A 7,373-nucleotide genomic window follows, 5' to 3' on the forward strand; every position below is an offset into this window, starting at 1 on the left:
CTTTTAGATTTAACAAGTCTTTGAGGTTAAGGGATAGGGGGTTTATACGATGGTGGAGGCATATAAGGTTCTTCTTTCTCTACGGCCTCTTCGTTTTTATCTTCCTCTTGTTCGTCTTCCTTCTCAGTTACCTTACCTGGGTCTTGATGCATGGATGGGTTTTGAGTTCTAGGGTCGGTCGTTCCGTCTAGTTCTGTCCCACTTTGTAGTATAATAGCATTTGCATGACCTTTCGGGTTTGGTTGCGGCTGTCCAGGAAATGTGCCTGAAGGAGCAGTGGTAGGTGCTTGTTGTTGAGCCACTTATGAGATTTATGTTTCCAACATTTTTTTATGGGTGGCTAATGCGTCTACCTTGTTTGTTAACTTCTTGATTTGCTCACTAGTGTGTATGTTTTGATTTAAGAAATCTTTATTTGTTTGGGCTTGGGTAGCTATACAGTTTTCCATCATTATTTCTAAGTTTTATTTACTAGAAGCATTTTGAGTATTTGTGGCAGCTTTTTGATATCCTGGTGGTACAGCAGGTGCTTGGTTAGGTGCATACAATGCATTATTATTTTTGTACAAGAAGTTAGGATGGTTCTTCCAACCTGGGTTATAGGTATTTGAGTAGGGGTTTTCATGAGCATAGTTCACCTGGTCTGTGGAGGTTCCTATCAAGAGTTGACATTCTGGGACAGTATTCCCTTGAACTCCGCATATCTCGTAGTTTGGTGCTACGGCAGCCACGGTGGCTTCGAGTGTTATGGTCAAGTTGTCTATCTTTTGAGTCAGGGCATCTACCTTGGCGTTGACATGGTCAAGACTACTTAATTCGTACATGCCACCCTTCGGTTGAGGTTTCTCTACAGAGGTTCCTTCGCTTCCCCATTGGTAATGATTCTGGGACATACTTTCGATGAGTTGATAGGCCTCGTATGGTTTATCCATCAATGCGCCACCCGCGGCGGCGTCTATTGTCAATCTTGTATTGTACAAGAGACCGTTATAAAAAGTGTGGATTATCAGCCATTCTTCTAGACCGTGATGTGGGCATAGCCTCATCATGTCTTTCTATCTTTCCCAAGCTTCAAAAAATGATTCGTTATCCTTTTGTTTAAACCCGTTTATTTGGGCTCTTAGCATAGTCGTCTTACTAGGTGGGAAATATTGGGCTAAGAAGACTTTCTTCAACTCGTTCCACGTAGTGACAGAGTTGGATGGTAGAGACTGGAGCCAAGCTCTAGCTCTATCTCTTAATGAAAATGGGAAAAGACGGAGTCTTATAGCTTATGGGCTAACACCATTCGCTTTCACTGTGTTTACGTATTGCAAAAATACTGACAAGTGTAGGTTCGGGTCCTCCGTAGGACTACCTGAAAACTGATTTTGTTGTACGGCTGACAACAGTGAAGGTTTTAGCTCAAAATTGTTGGCTTCGATTGTAGGGGCGCCGATGTTATTATGAGGTTCATCCTATGAAGGGATTGCATAATACTTAAGAGGACGGTTTTGCACTTGTTCGGCCATCTCTGGGTGAACAACTGATTCAGAAGTAGGAATGTTAAGGTCAGGAAGATTTAGCTTGATACGATGTTCCCGTATCAAGTCTCGTATCTGGCGTTCTAATCTAAGATAAGGCTCGGGTTCGTCGAATTGTACCTTTAATTTCTGGCCTTGAGAGCGAGTACTTGGCATACACTCGACAGAGGTAGAAAGGGAAAAAGAATTGTTTGCCTTAGTCTATGTTGGATAACGCTAGAGTTACGATATCAAATAAATTAGTCCCCGGCAATGGTGCCAAAAACTTGATCGTAGTTTGGTATGGTTATGTAGATCGCGACTGAAAGTGCACAGTCTTATCACGTAGTTTTAAAGATTATTGAACCCACAAGGACTAATAATCGAACGTATCATGGTCTAATGTTGCTTGGTAAATCTAAGGCTGATGATTGTTCTATGATTGGAGGGATGGAGAGAAATAACTATTGTAAAGACAAAGTATCATACAACATACGATATCAAGTTTCGATGATGACAAAAGACCATCATGCACGTCTACGAACAAATGCAACACATTACCCACCATATCCTTTTTCACGTTATCCTAAAGCTACTATAATCATTAAAAACATATAAACAAAGTGTGATCATGACCAAATACATGAAAATCACTAATCACAGCTTTTTTGCAGATTTGAAGGCTTTGAGTCGACCATAGGGGTCAGCTCAAAGCTCACGGGTCGGCGCAAAGGCTCTGCCCAAACTGGAGGGAGTCAGCGCAAAAACCCCTTGCGTCGACGCATAGGGTCGACGCTTAACTCACGGGTCGGCGCAAAAATCCCTTGCGTCGACGCATGAAGTCGGCGCGTGCCCCACGGGTCAGCGCACGCCGACCCTATGGTCGACCGTTCGCGCGCAAACTCAGTTTTCTGAGTTATTTCAAAGTTTAAATTTCTGTTGTTTGTTTGGTTTTGTCTGTTACTATAAATAGAAGTCAAAACACTTCTATTAACTAACATTTGCTATTTTTGAGTACAAGTGTTCAAGGAAACAAAAAAGAGTGAAATAGTTGTCAAAGATTCATCATCTTCATCTTCAACAGTCCACAATACATCAACTGCACACAATAACTCTTGATGCTATTTGTGATAGTTTGAAGGTGATAAGGTTCGAGGTAGCGATTGAAGAATCGGGTTCGAGTTGAAGTCTTGGCAGGTTCTTTCTTGAATAAAACCATTAGGGTTTTATCCTCCAATACCGGTTTGCGTTTGGGGGTTTTTGGACGGGTTGCTTCATTATCTTTCAGCTGAGCGAAGGTAACTGATAAGAGAAAGTCTTCATCAGTTTAGTAGCGGAGTCGGTGTTTGAGTAGTGAAGAATCCGGGTTTGATTCGTTCGTGTTCGTGATCAGCCGGGCCAAGGGGTTGAAGAAAGGAAGGTTCATCAACGAGTGGCAGGAAACGGAGGTCAAACATCAACAATCAAAGGTCTTGATTCATCTTGAATCAAGGGGCAAGGAGAAGAAGTATCATTCAACATATTGCAAATTCTGTTGTTTACATACTTTGCACTCCTTGTAAAAACGATTAAATCTCACAGGTGATATCTAATTAATCATCTCAATTCTACTTTTAGAATTGAGGGCAGACGTACCCCGAAGCGAGGACGGCAGGGGAACTGCCTCATCAAATCTCTGTCTCCTTTAATTTTCTGCATAATCTGTTTTTCTGCTTAAAATTTAAGTGATTTTAGTTTAAGCAATTTTAGCCAAACATTGATATAAGCTGAGTAAGTGTTTAAAACTGCTGTTGGAACACCAAGTACAATAACATACTGTACTAGGATAAATTGATTCACTTACTCAACTCAAATATCACTTGGAGTGTCTAGGCACACCAAGTGTTTGTAAAATTGCCTAAGCCAAAGTTGCCTTAAGTTTGCACCGAGTTTCAATTTGGTATTTTGGTTCATTGGAACTAGGCTTGCTAGTAAGTGAACTCTATCATTGATTGTGCAACTAGTGTAGCGAATTGTATCTCGTTTTATCTCTTATCCATTAGCTTATCGCATATCCGGTTTTCCAATAACGGTTCGTTTTTAGACTAATTTTCCTCGGCCGCTTCCGCACCTAAAAACATTTTTAAAACCAATTTTTCTTTTAAATTGGTAGCGCCGATTCAACTTTTAATTGGGATCTATTCAACCCCCCCTTCTAGATCCGTGCCATAGTCTAACAAGTGGTATCAGGAGCTCCGGTTCACTCCGTGCTTCAAAATACAACGTTGATAGAAAATGGCTAACGAACCTAAAGGGGCTTACAATAGAGCTCCCGTTTTCAATGGTGAAAATTATAGTTATTGGAAAGACTGTATGCGGGTGCACATAAATTCCATAGATAGAAAAATATGGAATGTTATTCTCAATGGCCCAATTGAAATAACCATGACCAATGAGAATAATGAAATAGTGCCTAAGCCTGAAGCACAATGGACCGATGATGATGAAAAGAAATACAACTATGATTGGAAAGCCAAAAACATCTTAATCTCCTCATTAGGGGTAGACGAATACTATCGTGTATCCCATTGTCCTACTGCTAAGGCCATGTGGGATTCACTTCAAATTGCCCATGAAGGGACGAACGATGTTAAATTGGCTAGAATCAATACACTAACGCAAGAGTTTGATCTCTTTTTCATGGAGCAAGGGGAAACCATTGCCGACATGCAAAAGAGATTCACTCATCTAATCAATCGATTACATTCACTAGGTAAACCTATTTCCAATTATGTTGCTACTAATAAAATCTTAAGATGTCTTAACAGGGAATGGCAGCCGAAAGTGACCGCCATCAAAGAGGCAAACGATCTTACCATATTGGACTTAACAACATTGTTCGGGAAACTACAAGAGCACGAACAAGTTCTATTAAGCTTGGAACAACATGAAAGGAAAGATAAGAAAGACAAAGCCAAGGTGAGCGAAAAGAAATCAATTGCTCTAAAGACTTCCTCCTCAAAGTCTCAAGCAAAAGAGCAAAGTGATTATTCATCGAGTGACGAAGAAGAAGAGGACAAGAGTGAAGATATGGGGATGTTCGTCAAACGCTACAACCGTTACGTAAGAAAGAACGACATCCAACACTCCGAGAAGAACTTAGTTAACTTCCGGAAGCAATCCAGGTTCTCCAAAAATGATGACTCCAAAGGAAAAACAACTAGAGGGTCGTGCTACAAGTGTGGAAAGCCGGGTCACTACAAACTGGACTGTCCGATGAACAAAAAGACAAAAGAAAAAGATTCATACAAATCACATAAGAAACCATCAAAGCCAAGGAGGGCATACATTGCTTGGGAAAGCGATAGCGACTCCTCCGATGATGAAAGCTCAAGTGATGAAGATGAAAATGCAAATCTATGTCTCTCTGCTCATCAAAAGAATAAGAAGAAACAGGTACGACATGCTAAATATGAAAATTCCTCTAGTATGTCTCATCATGAATTGCAAACTGTTTTTGAAACTTTACACTGTGAAGCAAAAGAGGCCTTTAAAAAGCTTGCCTCAAATAAGAAAATTTTTTCTCATTTAGAACAAAAAATTCAAGAATCCGAAAGGAAACTTGAGGCACTTAAGGCTTCTATAGTGGAAAGCACAAAAACTAGTTATGAGGACCTTAAAAGTAGAATGATGAACTTTGGGTGTGATACTTGTTACATTTGGCAAAGTGAAGTAAGGAACCTAAAAGCCAAACTTAACAAGGCTCTCGAGCCCAAGATTACTTTTGCTATTGATAAATCTAATTTTCGATCAAGTATGGTTAATCCATATCAAAAATATAAATATGTTATAAAGGATGAAGATAGCAAAAGTAATCAAAATGTAAAGTTCTCTTGTCTTTATTGTTGCAAGAAAGGTCATTCCATTGCTAAGTGTAGATTTAGGAGATTTTTGGTTCCTAAAGGCATTTATCAATGGGTGCCCAAATGCAACCATCTTGTTCCTCACCACTCAGGACCCAATAAGCCATTGGGTACCTTCTTTTGTTAATTATCTTATCACAGGTACAATGCCTCGAGACTACCGAGAGAAGATGGGTTCTCGATAGTGGATGCTCAAGGCATATGTCAGGAGACATATCTCTCTTCATTGACTTCGTGGCTAAGAAAAAGGGGTATGTAACTTATGGTGACAACAACCGAGGAGCAATACTTGGTAAAGGTAGTGTAGGTAATCCCTCTTCCACTACTATTTCTGACGTATTGCTTGTCGAAGGTCTTAAACATAACCTACTTAGCATCAGTCAGTTATGCGACAAAGGATACAATGTATCGTTTTCAAAAGATTGTTGCAAAATTGTGCATACCGATGATAAGAAGAGCATGTTTAATGGTCTTCGTGTGAACAATGTCTATATGCTTGACTTAAATGAAGTATCGTTAACAAGTGACAAATGTCTTGTAACAATGAATGAAGATTCATGGTTATGGCATAGACATTTAGCACATGTTAATTTCGACTTACTTAACAAAATAGTCTCAAAAGATCTAGTCCTAGGTCTCCCCAAAATTAAGTTCACCAAGGATCACCTTTGTGATGCTTGTCAAAAGGGGAAGCAAACGAGGATCTCTTTTAAATCCAAAAACATCGTTTCAACAACGAGACCTCTCGAGCTTCTCCATATGGATTTATTTGGGCCATCTAGGATTAAGAGTCTAGGAGGAAACTACTACGGTTTCGTAATAGTGGACGACTTTTCTCGATTTTGTTGGACTATTTTCTTAGTAAGTAAGAGTGACACATTCGCCGCCTTTGAACGATTTGCTAAGCTTTCTCAAAATAAACTAAATACAAACATTGTTGCAATTAGAAGCGATCATGGAGGTGAATTTGAAAATCACCTATTTGAAGAATATTGTGGTAACCACGGTATTGATCATAACTTCTCCGCTCCACGTACTCCTCAACAAAATGGGGTTGTGGAGCGTAAAAATCGAATTTTGGAAGAATTGGGAAGAACAATGATCAATGAAAGTGGCTTACCAAAATATTTTTGGGCTGACGCCATTAGTACGGCTTGTTACGTTTTGAATAGGGTGCTCATTCGCCCCATTCTAAACAAAACACCGTATGAACTTTTAAAAGGGCGAAAGCCAAATGTTTCTCACCTGCATGTCTTTGGTTGCAAATGTTTTGTGTTAAACAATGGAAAGGAAAACTTAGGGAAATTCGATTCTAAGGCCGACGAAGGTATCTTCCTCGGATACTCTCAATCTAGCAAAGCATATAGAATATACAACAAGCGATTACTTACTGTAGAAGAGTCTGTACACGTTACTTTTGATGAATCCAATCCGAGAAATGTCGGAAAGGGTAGTGTTTTTCATGGTGCAGGTACATCTACCGAAGACATACTCAAAGGTGGCGAGCCGGGGATTGATCAACCCGACATAGTCAAAATTGAGGAGGACAAAGATGTACACCATGATGAAACAGAAGTAGATCATCCGCCTTCAAACGATGATCTTCCTCAAGCTTGGAAGTCTCCCAAAGACCATCCAATCGACAACATTATCGGAGATATCTCAAAGGGTGTAACAACTCGGTCTAAGATAAGTAATTTCTGTTATCACTTCGCTTTCGTTTCGCAGATGGAACCTAAAAACCCTAAAGAAGCCCTACTCGATGAACACTGGTTTTTATCAATGCAGGAGGAACTTAATCAGTTCACCAGAAATGAGGTTTGGGACCTTGTCCCTCCTCCGCGAGATCATCGAGTAATCGGCACCCGATGGGTGTTTAGGAACAAGCTGGACGAAAACGGGGTAATAACCCGTAATAAGGCGCGTTTAGTCGCGCAAGGGTATAACCAAGAGGAAGGCATCGACTATG

At 40.2% G+C, this 7,373-nt stretch overlaps 1 non-coding gene across 1 annotated transcript; it reads left to right on the forward strand.

The window, feature by feature from the left end:
* Positions 1–1,020: 1,020 nt before the first annotated feature.
* On the forward strand, positions 1,021–1,127 carry LOC127124086 (small nucleolar RNA R71). Its single transcript, XR_007803724.1, has one exon. It is a non-coding gene; the product is annotated as a small nucleolar RNA R71 (small nucleolar RNA).
* Positions 1,128–7,373: the final 6,246 nt, after the last annotated feature.

Source organism: Lathyrus oleraceus, chromosome 2, assembly GCF_024323335.1.
Source record: "Lathyrus oleraceus cultivar Zhongwan6 chromosome 2, CAAS_Psat_ZW6_1.0, whole genome shotgun sequence".
Taxonomy (NCBI): Eukaryota; Viridiplantae; Streptophyta; class Magnoliopsida; order Fabales; family Fabaceae; genus Lathyrus; species Lathyrus oleraceus.